The sequence below is a fragment of the Hyalella azteca genome, unplaced genomic scaffold (assembly GCF_000764305.2).
Source record: "Hyalella azteca isolate HAZT.00-mixed unplaced genomic scaffold, Hazt_2.0.2 contig15709, whole genome shotgun sequence".
NCBI lineage: Eukaryota > Metazoa > Arthropoda > Malacostraca > Amphipoda > Hyalellidae > Hyalella > Hyalella azteca.
In genome coordinates this window covers 179894-194454 of record NW_025945551.1, presented here as the reverse complement: position 1 = coordinate 194454, position 14561 = coordinate 179894, and the positions used below count along the sequence as shown (strand labels likewise).

Below are 14561 nucleotides of genomic sequence, written 5' to 3'. Positions count from 1 at the left end.
CTACCATTAAGCATCACCGAGAAGTCGTATTTTAGATATAAACTTTTTATTTCTAACAGTTTCACCAACCGAAGTAGTTCGTTTCAAGTGAGTTATTTGCCTCTGAAAATGTACCTTGTAAAAATAACCTTCCTAATATATAGTCTTATTTATTTCTCTCTCAATTATTTGACATGCCTACATTATTTACAGTTCAATCACGCGAGAAGTTCTTTATAACAAATCGAATAAAACATCGATGGAAAAATGGGCACATATTCATCAAATAATTAATTTCAATGATGTCAAGCTTCACCGTGTTGGCCGTTATCTTAGTGGAAGAGCTAAAGATTCTCAAAAATGTTGATAAAATTTACACACAAAAAAAATACAAAGAGTCATTGTGGATTTAGGTTGCTAGGGTACACGAAAAGGGTAGCTGCAAAAAGAACTTGATATTTAAGAGAGAACCTTAGGCAAAACCAAGATAAAATAAATACTAAAATATTGCACTTGAAAAAAATCTTGTACCTGTCAAAACTTAATTCCAAAGCTATAAGAACTGCAGTTTATATCACTGCATAATACACTGCTAAATGATGAAAACCATGAGCTTGATTTGATTTCGTGCTGCGTATGTAAAATCCATATGAAGATTTATTTTATTTATTATTTCATTCATTTTGTAAACAATGAATGGAAGATGTCGCAAAAAATCGAGCTCTTGTAAGGCCAGTCTTGAGAATAATTAATCGAAGAAAATTATTGTGATATTATTGCGGCATATAATTATAGCTTTTTGATATGAATACTATCGTAACAAACCAAATGGATGGATGGCTCAATCTACTGATCCCCACATGAAGTGAAAATTTATCTAATACTTAGAAGCATTTCAGGAAGAAAACGAACCGCAAAACCTTTTTGAGAGACAAACAGATGCTCAAATTTAATTACAAATTTCGGTTAATTGATATATCAAGCTTAGCAAGAGAAATTTGACGCGCAGATCAATAAACGATAATAATGGACCATAGAGATTAAGTGACAAATTGGCAGAAATATCCATTGAATTATTGAAAGCAAATGAATAGATCGTCATAAAATGCAAGAGAAATTTTCCTAGGACGTTACACGTTCTCCAATGCCCTCATGTGCGTGCGCGCAACCGTTGGTGGGGTTTTTTTTCAATTATGGAGTATCCACCGTATTATTATGAATATGAATATGAATAAAATCTTTCATGAAAAATTCAAGCTTAATTTTTGATTCCATTAGTACAACAAATTCTTCACACAAATTTAAATTTTACATGACGAATTATTAATTAAAGTTATTGTTTGTAAATGAATTCAATGACTTCATTTTAAGAATTATTATCCCACCAAAACATTAGAAGCGAAACCATATTCGTATCAGCTTGAAAAGATCGAGGGCGTTGTCTGCTGTAGTCAACATCAATCTACGCATCTATTGTCTGCTGTAGTCACCATCAATCTACGTATCTGTTGTCTGCTGTAGTCACCATCCATCTACGCATCTGTTGCCTGCTGTAGTCACCATCAATCTACGTATCTGTTGTCTGATGTAGTCACCATCAATCTACGCATCTGTTGTCTGCTGTAGTCACCATCAATCTACGCATCTGTTGTCAGCTGTAGTCACCATCAATCTACATTTCTGTTGCCTGCTGTAGCCACAATCAATCTATATTTCTGTTGTCTGCTGTAGTCATCATCAATCCACGCATCTGTTGTCTGCTATAGTCATCATCAATCTACGTTTCTGTTGCCTGCTGTAGTCACCATCAATCTACGTATCTGTTGTCTGCTTTCTGCTAAGTATAAATAACAGCGTATTTAGGCATCAACGACACAAGCGTAAATAACAACAAAAACGCATACAAATTCAGTGCTTGAAGTTTAATAAATGCCAAAATATTTTTTGTTCATACAGCGCTCATTTTTCTTTCACTTTTCCTAAAAGCTATGCACCAAATATTGGACAATATATTGGACAGGTTTCCAGAGCCAGGATTCGAAGGGATCCCGTGTCCCTATTTTACGATGCCAGGAAAAATACAACTCATCATAATGCGAGAGCAGGGCCTGACCTCGGCGTGGGCAAGTGATAAATGAAAGTCTTAAAAAGCACTATAGGGCTCTAAATTCAAGCGGGGTTCCAAATTAGAGATATCAGAAACGGGTTTATATGTACAACGAAAACCACCAAGATAGGAGTTATATTTCTGTGGCTGTGTCTAAAAACGGCACTTCAATTATAGTTTTAATGAACAAAAAATGCAAGCTTAATGCCAATGCCGTAATCATTGATGTTCAGAAGGAAACTTCGTTCGTTTCTCTATATATTGATCCAGAATGTGTATGGAAAACGATCATTTTGACTGGAGCAGCTCTTGGGGATGTTTTTGGCGTTTTAGTGATCGATGTATGATGAGCAAATCTGATCGATTCTGCACTTTATGGTTACAGATTTAAGATTTTAAGTCTAAAGTAATAATGCTTTCCAGATTTCCACTGGATTATTATACTAGTATTATTAATTAGGTGACGACGTGTTTATGACGTCAGCTTAGTTTTCGTAAATTATCATTGTACTTTCAGGGAAACCACGACCTTTGAACGGAATTAGTAGCATTGAACTGGTATGAAAAACAGACTATTCATCCAAAACTGTAAATGAAAGTTTCCGATCGGGAGGAACATAACAGGTTATAAAGTCATTTTATTGAATACATGGTAATAACTCATCAATGTAGGAGTAATTTGTTTAGCTGGCTGTTGAGGAGTGCGCCTCTTAATAGTTTCAGCTAATTGATTCATTAATTAAGTTATTAGTTGTAAGTGATTTTCGAATAGAATGATAGTTCAAACGACCTTTCAGCTTAGTTTTCGTAAATTATCATTGTACTTTCAGGGAAACCTCGACCTTTGAACGGAATTAATAGCATTGAACTAGTATGAAAAACAGACTATTGATCCAAACTTGCGAATGAAAGTTTCCGATCAGGAGGATCATAACAGGTTATAAAGACATTTTATTGAATATATGAATATAACTCATCAATGTAGGAGTAATATGTTTGGCTGGCAGTTGAGGAGTGCGCCTCTTAAAAGTTATAACTAATTGATTCATTAATAAAGTTATTATAGTTGTAAGTGATTTTCGAATAGATTGATAGTCCAAACGACATGAGATAATTGTTAACCTCATTAGCGTGATAAGCAAAAGCTTTAACGATGCAGATGTTTGTTCATGGCTTGAAATAGTATCAAGAATTCACCAGAAACGGAATAATTCAAAATTAGGCTTCTGAAAATCATTGGGGTTTCCATAATATTCGAAATAAAATTGAAAAAAAATGAAATAGTTTTTTTAATATCAATCGCGACATGAGAAATCGATGCAAAATTTATTGTCGGAGTTAATCCTTATATTTTGTTTAGAATTGAATATGCGGTATATATTTCGCCTATATTTGATATCTTAACACAGACTAGACTAGACATAGACTATCTTACAGACTAGAAGAGGTCGAGGTTAAGAATTACTGCCTAATGAACAAAATAATGCAGGTCGAGTGTCCATGACCAACAAACAAATTTCCAGTCAATAGACTTGAATCCCGGATGCAGTTAGCAAACGTATAATATGAAGACAGTATTGAAATAGAAGTCGCATCTTCTCAACTCAACCAAGAAAATGAACCTTCCTTGAACAAATTTGGTGCGGTCAAACTAAAGGCATGTCAACGAAAACAAACTCGAGGAAACGTTGAAGCCATAAACTCTGTATCAACGTAAACTCTTGGGTGAAGGCTGTGTATGTGTGCAGGTAGCAAAGGCGTCTTGAGTTTGTATAGGTAATAAGAGAGGCAATATTGTACAATATTGGGAGACAGATATAGAGAGTCGTCTCTTAGCCCGACATCGCAAGCCTATTCTCAGCGTGTGCATGGGAGGATATTGGATGAAGACCCTGGCGGCTGTAACAAGTTCAGTTACGCAAAGTTATGTTCAATTACGTACAGTTACGTACAGTTTCACACGAACAGTTACGTACAGTTTCACACGAACAGTTACGTACAGTTTCACACGAACAGTTACGGACAGTTTCACACGTACAGTTACGTACAGTTTCACACGTACAGTTACGTACAGTTTCACACGAACAGTTACGTGGTGAGGTAAACACGCACGTCAGACACAAGTAAATTGTATGCAAAATTGTATGCAAGGAGAAACGAGTAGGTAGTTCTTAGAGAAAATATGTTGCAATCAAAGCCAAGACACAAACTGACAACTAAAATACGAAATACAGCTAGCTTAAGATGACTTAAACTTTGAGAATAATGGAAACGGAGACATGGCACGCGATTAATGCCTAGTAGTTCCATGAAAATTTTTAACCAACTATATTTCACGATGAAGTAAATTTTATATATAATTGTGATTTATGAGGAAAAATACTTGGAAAATAACTATAACAGGAGAAATGGTTATAATTACATTACAACACAAGGAATTATCCATTTCAACTAAGATCGACAGTAATGCAACAACATTTCTAATCTGATGTCGCAATAATGAAAACTATACGCAGTTTTACAATTAGGATTTTAAAATTCCAAAAACTAAAATGAAATCGTGAATTTTCAGAGAAAAGTTAATATTAATTATTCGCATGAAAAAAATCCATTAGGTAAATTCTTACTTTATGTTGTGTTTTCATGTTCTTCCTTGACCTCTTTCACCTTATTCTTCAAAGCAAAATGAAAAAGTATTCACATTATTGAATTTGGTTCAGTCCATTCGTTTGAAAAATGAAAGATTTGAAAACCAATACTCTTTCCTAGCGCCCCTACGAACTTGAGTTCATAAAAAAGTAGAATAGAAAACTACTATCGAGAGAAAAGTTCCAACCAAAAGCAAAGAAAGTGAGAAGCTGTACCACCAGTGAGAGAAAATCAAATGACAAGAAGTAAGTGGAAACAATAAGGAAGTTGAGAACGAGTTACAAACGAATCATTGGGTGGTGAATGCAAATAAAAATGTCTTCAAACGAAAAAAATAAAGGAGTAGCCATGACTTGCATGGTTTTAACACCTCAGAAACAGGCGAGCTACGAGATAGAAAACGTATCAGGTAAAAAAAAGTACCAAAATACATGTACACGGCAATCCTCACAGCTTCTAAAAGCGAACTAAAAGGGCAAAATAAGCCGATTGGGGTTTCAAATTCAGTCGAATTTCAAATTTGAATGAACATCAGAGTTCAATGAAGTCAAATTGATTGGTATGCATCTAAAACTATGAAGTATTATCTAATTCTGACGGGTTTAAAATTACATGAACATCAGAGTTCACTGAAGTCTAATTGGCTGATATNTAAGAGACAGACTTGAAGCAGTCAAGTCACATCTCCTACAAGTCGCCTTGTTAGAGACGTCACCTAGAACTCCTGAAAAAATTGTCGGGGTAAATAGATGATAGAAGTCAGGAACGAAACGAAAAAAATTTTTTGCACATACGATTCTAGCCAAAAAAATAGTAAGCATCAACACCACCTATATTAGAAACATAATTTTAGATATATACTGCAAATGAAAAATTGAACCTTTATTATATACGTAGATATAATCCAAAGTCAGGTTGAAAATGACGTGGCGAGGACTGCAGGAGGCACAGAAAGAGGCTTTCACGGCAAGGCGGTTCGTTGATTTGCAGACATTATTCCGGCGCCGAGTGGAACTAACAATGTAGCTAAAAGCACAGCTTTGCTTTACGCTCTTATTCTGTCACTATCATCGAGCTATAGGAATATATGATGGAATATCACAGTGCTCTTTCAGGATGATCAGGGCTCGGTGGTATACACTGTCGACTGCTCGATGTGAGAGCAACGGTGACGTCCGAACGCTCATAGTTCAGTAACAGCCAGACCAAACCCGGACAATTTAATTGAGCAGGGAAATAAGTGATATATTTTCGAAACGCTGGAAAATGATTACTCTGACTGACGCATAAAAACGTCAATACATAGCAGCCGACTTACAGTAAGAAAATGAAATGAACAATAAATAAAAAAATAGCAATATAATATATTAAGAAGTCAAAATAATAAACGCAAAGAGCTTTCAGCAAAATAAAGCAGAAACTTAAAGAAGCAGAGCTAATAAACAGTTGTGATAAATGAATAGTAAAGAGGTTCTGAAATAAAAAAAAGGAACCATAAGCGCTCACACGTCTGTCTCGAACACAAATGCAGGTTTTCGTTTGAACCAAAATTTGATACGCAATATATGGGGCCGTATTTTCTATATACAGTATAATAGGAAATCTAAATAGCTCAATAGAGGATTAATAACAATTGAGTTTGCAATTTTTTTCAGAGAATAATTATTTTATCTAATTTGGTTTGTTTCTTGTTGCGGGTCATGAATAAATTGATACCATTAAATGAGATGCCAAATGTGCGTTCTATTGATTCACCTCGAACATATCAACGGCAACAAAAGGATCTATGTATAAAAATGAAAAATACGTGCGCGCGGTTTGCATTGTTTGCCCTAAATCTTATTGTTGCATTGCCCTTAATTTGAGCGAGGTCAATATAAGGTTAAAATGTATGCGGGAATTTGAATCTTTCCTCAATGGCAATCGTTCCCAGAATATATCCGATATATCTATTATAGATTCTACAAACTCATAAGAATATCTTTACCATCGCAGCCTTTTTTAAGAGGGCATTCCTTTGTATACATTATAAATCCTTTGCATAGAGTATACATATTTTTTGATTGAAAATAATAAATCTAAATTTCTTCGTACAACTACTACAATTAGTAATTAATCTTGCATATATCTGGAGATGTGATTACTGTTGCTCAACTCAACTTATACTGCGTATCCATCAAACCCTCTTGGCCTATACTTTAAAAAAAAGTTAAGAGATCGTAAGTTCATCAGCCAATCATTGACGGCCTTTCAAGCAAAATCCACCAATCATAGACAAGAAAATAGAGCGTAAGGACTTACGTTAACTTATCGAGTTTTGAAAGTATGGCCCCTGATCATTAATTAGCTTGCACATGCATTCGACACACTTAATTTACAATCAAACGAAGATAACTGAAATGCCAAAAAGCTAGTGATCGCCAGCGGAACATCCGTACAAACGAAACAACGCATCCTAAAACATCATAACACAAACATAAGGCGAAACATGGGCAGAAAAAATAGCACTCAATCCGTGGTTATCGAGGGAATTATCACGAGTTATGATCAATGGGGTGGAATAATTTTAAATACTGTTTACATGTTATCCAATTATGTTGGCATTCGAGTTAAATTGATTGACGACGTACTAACGAGAAAGTTCAGAAATGGCATGCGTTAAAAACGATGGGCGAAAACGAAAGCGAATTTTTGAGTTAGGGAAGCCAGCGGCTGGCGACGGCACCAATTAATCTCTGGGCGCGTTTCATTCAATTGAAGCCTTAGAATCCGGGAAGTGGATAGAGTCTCGCATCCGTTGACAGACGGTGAAACTGATTCCGCTGACACCAAGATTTCTCGACATCAAAGAACACTCATCGAAAAAATCGCGCGAGAGCAGCAGAAGCGAAGAATTAGATTGGGAATTTTATATTTAACTTGCTGTGAATAAAATCAAATGTTTCACGAGGGAATATTTCAAACGATATCCGGAGGCATGAATAAAAGTGCAGTAAAATTCTTTTTGGTGAAAATTTTTGAGCTTTTTCTTGACAAGAATGGCATTCTGAGACACTGACGTTACACTGAAAACTGATCTTGAATTATTTATATGAGAATTGAATCTTATTTTAGAACAGGAGCCAGGAATGTACGAGTATATATACTTGGTTCTAAAATAATGGACAAAGGTGAGTATCGCAAAATTTTTTATTCATTAGCAATTGAGTTTTCTTACACCAAAAACGTAGGGGCATCAAATGATGAAAAATTATCGGTAAATTATCATATACATGATGAACATTTAAATAAAGCATATTGAAAATGTTATTTACGGACAAATATGATCGCACAGCTCTAATGTTGCTCTTTTCAAGTGGCAAACATTTATTAAGGTTCAATTTACACAATGTTAGTCCATTTCCAAGTTCATATACCCTCACATTGTAATGGTATAGACTCCAGTTCTAAAGAATATTTAGTAATCGAAATTGTTAAAAAAAAATATTATTTTTGTAATACTCAATTATTCAGATTTTTATTCATAGCAAATTAGTTAATTCATAATTAGTAGGTTCCTATTTATGTGTAATCGGTAATTTTATTTCGAATTAACATTGCCCAGCTGAACGAAATTGGCTTGGGACATAAAGCATTAATACTCATCTTACAGAATAATAAAAAATAACCGCAACCGACCTTACGATGTTTTGAATAAATTCCAGCCAGAAAATTGAAACTGTCCCAAAAATTGTGCGCAACCGACTTCAATCGTAGATACGAATGTAATGCAGAAGCGGCGAATCTTCAATGAAAACGTTTTCATTGTAGATACGTTGAATTTGCTGGGCGCTTTGCTTTAAGTTCATGTGAAACATATAATGTTTTTCAAACCAAGCAACTCCCCCAAGTAACGGTAGATGTTGCCGTTCACGGGGTCACACGAAAATAAAAGCCTGGTAAAATTTTATACGAATTTCGCCGGCGTGATTAAAAGCGTTAACTTCTATGATGGGAGACTCTAGTTTAGGAGGTTAACTGTTCAGTGCCTAGCGTATCTCATCCGATATTCCAAGCAAGATTACGAGTTTTTTTTTTTTCTGAGGTGTTTTAAATTGCTTGATAATAATCTTTTATACAGATTTCAGGGGAGTATTCGCATGATCTCTTTAATTAGCTGGAAATTTCTAACGAACTAAATGGGAAATGTTTTGAGTGATTTTATCATACTAAAATGATGCATGACAAGTCTAAATGAACATTTTTGAAAATATTTCTTCTGAAAAAAAAATTTACAATCTTTTCGAACGATGTTTGAAAAATAATTCGAATTTTTTATGAATTTAGCCCTCGTTGATGCTGTACTTAAGACTAAACAGATTATACGATACACTATGCATATAACAATAAATCATATAACACATCACGATTGCACTGATATAACAATATGAAAGACCACTTAAAAATGAAGGTTATCAGGGTACTCCTCATTTAAATGGACTGAAATTTACCTATGGAACATTATTAATACATTTTTGGTTGGAATGGAAACAAAGAATGTGGAGGCATATTTCTCTCATTCCCGGGATTATCAGTAAAACAAATTTATATTAATGTGCTTACAAAACTAATCGCTGCGTTCCTGTGTCATGAAAATAATTTCAACAGATGCAGCAACTGATGTTCACATGCAGCAGCTGATGCTCACATGCAGCAGCTGATGCTCAGATGCAGCAGCTGATGCTCAGATGCAGCAGGTCGTAATAGGACATTTTTCGGCCCCTCGTTTAGCGCCTCTTTGTTCGTTAGCGCCGACAAACAAAACTGAAATTTAATGACCGCAGAGCACCCACCGAACACTAAAGCTACAATATCGCTGTCCTTGTTTAATTTAAAATTAACAATTTAAGGGCAAGCTCTGAGTTATTCCGCTTCATGTTCTACTCTTCTTCTTATTGTGTAGTTATTTTGTTACGACAGTTTTTCAGGAGAGATCATAGAAAGAGAAATTTTAAACAATTCTTCAAGAAAAATCTTTACCAAAAATTTCCCCACGATTTTTTTTTCGATCGAAGATACTATTAAGGAGACCAGCTTCGGTATCAAGTCAAGGCCTCATTTTTGACACGAATTCTTTAATAAACTAATCTCCGAAATGAGCGAAGTTAGCTTGCAAAATCAGTGAATATATGCTAAAGCTGAAGGTTTTGGATTACTTTTTTTCAACAACAAAATCACCAAATCCACAACTTCGAGCGAGGTAATTTTTGCCCTTTACCAAAAATATAATAGCATATTCTGGATGCATTCATTTTGAGAGCAAAATAATTTCCAGAAAATTTTCAATGATTCAAATTACATGTTTTAATATTTGTTTATATTACAACGTAACGAGACTATAACCAAAAAAATTTAACTCAGTACTCACTGCAGTGAGTGACAGAAAGCGCATTTTCTCGTCGACGAAAACGTGAAATCACGGACGGACAGACCGACAGACGCAAAGACAGATGGACGGACGGACGGACGGACAGACGGACATGGCGAGCACTACAGCGCCTTTTTTCCGTATATGAGAAAATGTGCTAAAAATTCCTGTTAGAAACCATTAAGTAGTAACAAAATCAGGAGAGTGCAACTAGAATCAAATATCTAAACAAAATGTTAACATTTTCCCTTAAACCGAGATTATTTGTAATCAATATAATAAAAAAAAAGTCAGAACTTTTAACGGCGATTTCCCCTTGACAAACACACTTAAGGGTTTACATGTGATCACTCTCAAGTGACCCTACACAGTTTACAAAGCTTAAGGAATCCAAACAAATTTACACATTGTGGAATTTCTGGTGGTTCCAAATTAATTCCAAATTAATGTTAATAGATTAATTTTGTTAAATATTCCTAAATTCATAATGCAAGAATAACATTTGAACAACAAGAACAACGATGTTGATTAATTCATAAAACGTGACCAATTGTATATGGATTGATTTCCAATATACATAAGCAACAAAAAGAAACTAAATATAGTCCTATGGTCACAAGGCAATTTTCGTGCGAATTTTATCCTATATTTAGACAACGAAAATAAACTTGAAGATCACAATTGTCATTTCTGATCACATTCATGTTTGCCGAGCATATTATACAATTTCCTATAAGCGATTCCCGATCAAACCAACAAGCAGGCATACAAGGCAGCCTACTTGTCTGGAACTCGTCCAGGAAGAAAATCATTGACTTAAAAAGAAATTGAAACAAAAAACTCAGAGAACAAAAGATTTATTGCGCAGGCTATAGGGTATCGTTTGCTTTAGCTATAACGAAGAGTTGCAGTGCGCGCCATATTTCTCGGGAACTGCATCATACAATCTCGAAGGAAAACGGCGATTGTAATACATTGTGATCTCAAATTTCTCATACAATAAGTCAGGATTAAATATGAATAGTTATTCGCCAAAGGACAAACTCCTGAATATTTTCTTGCCTCGGCTTGCAGGGCTAGAAGCCGACAGATTACTCGAGATTCTCAACTTTTTAAGTTTGGACTGAATTTACCAAACGAGACCAAACTTCTCAAGTCCCCTTTGAATCAAGCTATTGAAGACGAGAATGCTTTCAAAATTGTAGAGAATTTAGTTAGTCTGAGAGAATATACACAACATGCTCAAAAATCTCCTTCGAAAGTCTTTACACAAACTATGAGCATCATTATTTATGTTCAAATAAGTCTTAAACTAACAAAGGATTTTGATCATTGGAGAAGCTTAACAGTTCTCAGGTGAAGAATAAAACAATAGAAAAACTCCCAATCAGCTAGCTAGAAAATTCTTAGTTTCAGACAAATTCTTGGTTTCAGACATGCTGTGAAGAAGCTTCCCAGTCAATTTATAGAAATTATTTACGAAGGTATATACGTTGTTCAAGCCTAATAAATCGCGAAACGTTTTCATAATTGATGAGGGTAAGTTTCGTTTGCGCTATTCAGGCTTCATTGTTCAGTAAGCTTAGAATAGGGATTTTCTTACTATGATGTCATAACAATTAATGGTTAAATAAAATAATTATGCATAAATAACCTCAGATGATAAACAACATAAGACTGTGCTCTAAAAAATGTTTAGTAATCGTATTTTATGAAAAGTCATTTTACAGCAGTTTGACGTATACCGTTGGAAAAAAATATTCAGTCGTTATATTATAAAAAAAAATATTCAGATAGACAACAAGATCTTGCATGTTAGGAAAATTTTGAGTACTGCGGTGATTTACGTTATCGGTATTGTATTATTGAGTTTCAAAGATTACGGGCATCATAAAGATAGAACTGAATATTTTAATTATCAAGAAGAAAGTATGTAAGACAAGAAGATGAGGGCGAGCCTTCACAGAAGTGTTTATGAGAATTTACTCCTGAGAATCATGTATAAATTTTATCCTGTATCAATTATTTATCACTCCTGAGAATCCTGTATCAAATTTAAAATTTTGATGAAGGAGGAAAAAACGGCAGAGAATAAAAAGGTATGGAAGATAATATCACTGAGAAGACACAGATGTAAAAGAAACCGAAACAGACGAAGCCGATAGTAAAGAAACGGACGGAGGAAAATTCGATTGAGAAGAAATGGGCGGCGAAGAAACCACTGGCGATAAAACGGTGAAGAGACAAAAAAAAATGATGCTTAAGAAACAGATGAGATGATACACACTGGAGAAGATACACACCGAGAAGAAACAGACAAAAGGCAAACAATAAACGAAGGATTTACAGGCACAGAAACGGAAGCAAAACATTCGAGTGCGATACAAACATGGGCGGAACAGATAAAGACGAAACAGTGACGGGTATTGCAGAGAAGTACAATGGAAACAGAGATTGAACATACGAACGAAATAGACGTCAGTAAAACAGACGAAGGATAAACCGATGAATGGAGTACAAACGGAGACGAACCCGACGAATTATGGCGAGGCCAAAAATGACGAAACGAAAGAATTATGAACATTAGAAGGAGATTCTTGTGGAAAAACTGCATTGAAAAGAACAAAATAAGGAGATTGTTGTCAAACAGCTGCATTGAAAAGAACAGGAGATAGAGATTCTTGTGAAAAGCTGTATTGAAAAGAACTCGAGAAGGAGATTGATGTCAAAACGCAGTATTGAAACAAGTAGAGCCAGCGAGAGCGAACCGGCCCACACACAAAAGCATTCGAGGACAATTCGAAATAATTCAGGTAATTTACGTTGATTTTGGACTAGTAACAACTCAAAAGTAAGGTCTGAACATCAATATATGATATATATATTTTAATCTGTTCGAGGATTGGTAAATAACTAGGGAGAAACATTTCTTCAGGTCCAATTTCTGAAATATTTAGTTCATGCTTTTTGAAGAGTGTGAAAAAAACTAATAAGGATCATTTCCTCAAGCATAATAAACTGTAAGCACTGTGAAATTACGTAATATTCTATTGTATCATTTCAAAGGTGTATTTGAATCTCTCCTTCTAAAAATATTTTCAAATTGAGCATTATTTTCTTACTAAGACTCAGTATTACAGAACATTACAAATAAAAATAAATAAATAAGAACACATAAAATAAACTAACTGATCTGATAATCGAAACGCAAGAAGTTGCAAGTCGCGAAAATCAAAAAAATGCAGCTACATAGTTTGATCACAGAAGACAATGGATATAATCCACAACTCCCCAATGAGTTCACCAGTCATTATCAAACCCACACACCTTTTTCATATATAAATTGATTCAGCATCGATTAGGCCCTGGTGGCCACAGAGAGTCCTGTCGATAACCGATCCACGACTTCAGAATCATACAATTCAGTATATGGAGTGAGTACTAATCAGCTTAATCTATCTCAAAGCTAAACTGATCCACTCCCTTCATTTTCAAACAAACATATCCCGTGAAAATCCCAGGCAAATTTTCAACTTAGCGTGAGTGAATTAGGCAGCTTCGACAAACAAATGTTGAATACCAATGGACGGAAGTTAATCTTTGACGCCCCTGCACCTGTCACAACAGCAGCCTAGTTCTCTTATGTCTGTACAAAATTGAAATAAAAACGCATTCGGGACAATATTTTCAATTAGGGAGATTAAGGCCTCATCGCAAATTGAATTGAATTAGACACAAATTCCATTAAACTGTTACCAATTCCAAAATAACATTTAGGATTACCATTTGTACCACACGAAGAGATTTAGCCGCACTGAACTTGCAGGAATATTTAGAACATTTCCTGAATATAGAGAATTTTTTGAAGACGACTTATTCGGATATTGACCGTGCTGTCCATTAATCCCCATTATATGGTGAACCCAAAATTCGAGGGAAGTAAGCGTATCAGAAATGACAGACTATGTAGGACCTCGGTTTTCAAACATCAGAGGCTATTAAACGAATGATCGGTAGAAACTGAACGCCCTAAAGGTCGGCCGTCGCTGATATAGCTATAGACTTTCATATTCGTCGTTTATGCAGGCGATTCAAGCGAAACTCGTCTGCATTCCTGCTGCAGCGTGAATTTCCAATAATATGATTCCAAAAACAGTGGAAACAGAAGCTCAAAATAATGGTTGAACATATTGAAATATATTGTTTTTAAAATATCAAATCTGATAATCGTCAGATGACCATGAAGAGATCACATTAAAATGTAAAAAATGTATACCATTATATAAAAATATGTACCAATACGTATGATAATTTTCTTAAATGGAAGACGTTATAATGACATTATTATGCTTAGCCTATGCATGGTAGCCATCTTTCATGTTGGTATTTTGGTCAATGATTCTTAACGAAGTATAAGTA

The 14561-nt window shown here is 34.9% G+C and overlaps 1 protein-coding gene across 2 annotated transcripts in view; it reads right to left on the bottom strand.

Annotated features, from left to right (window-relative positions):
• Window positions 1-14561, bottom strand: part of LOC108670723 (ras-GEF domain-containing family member 1B) — a 303823-nt gene that overhangs the window by 136910 nt on the left and 152352 nt on the right. The window lies entirely within an intron of this gene.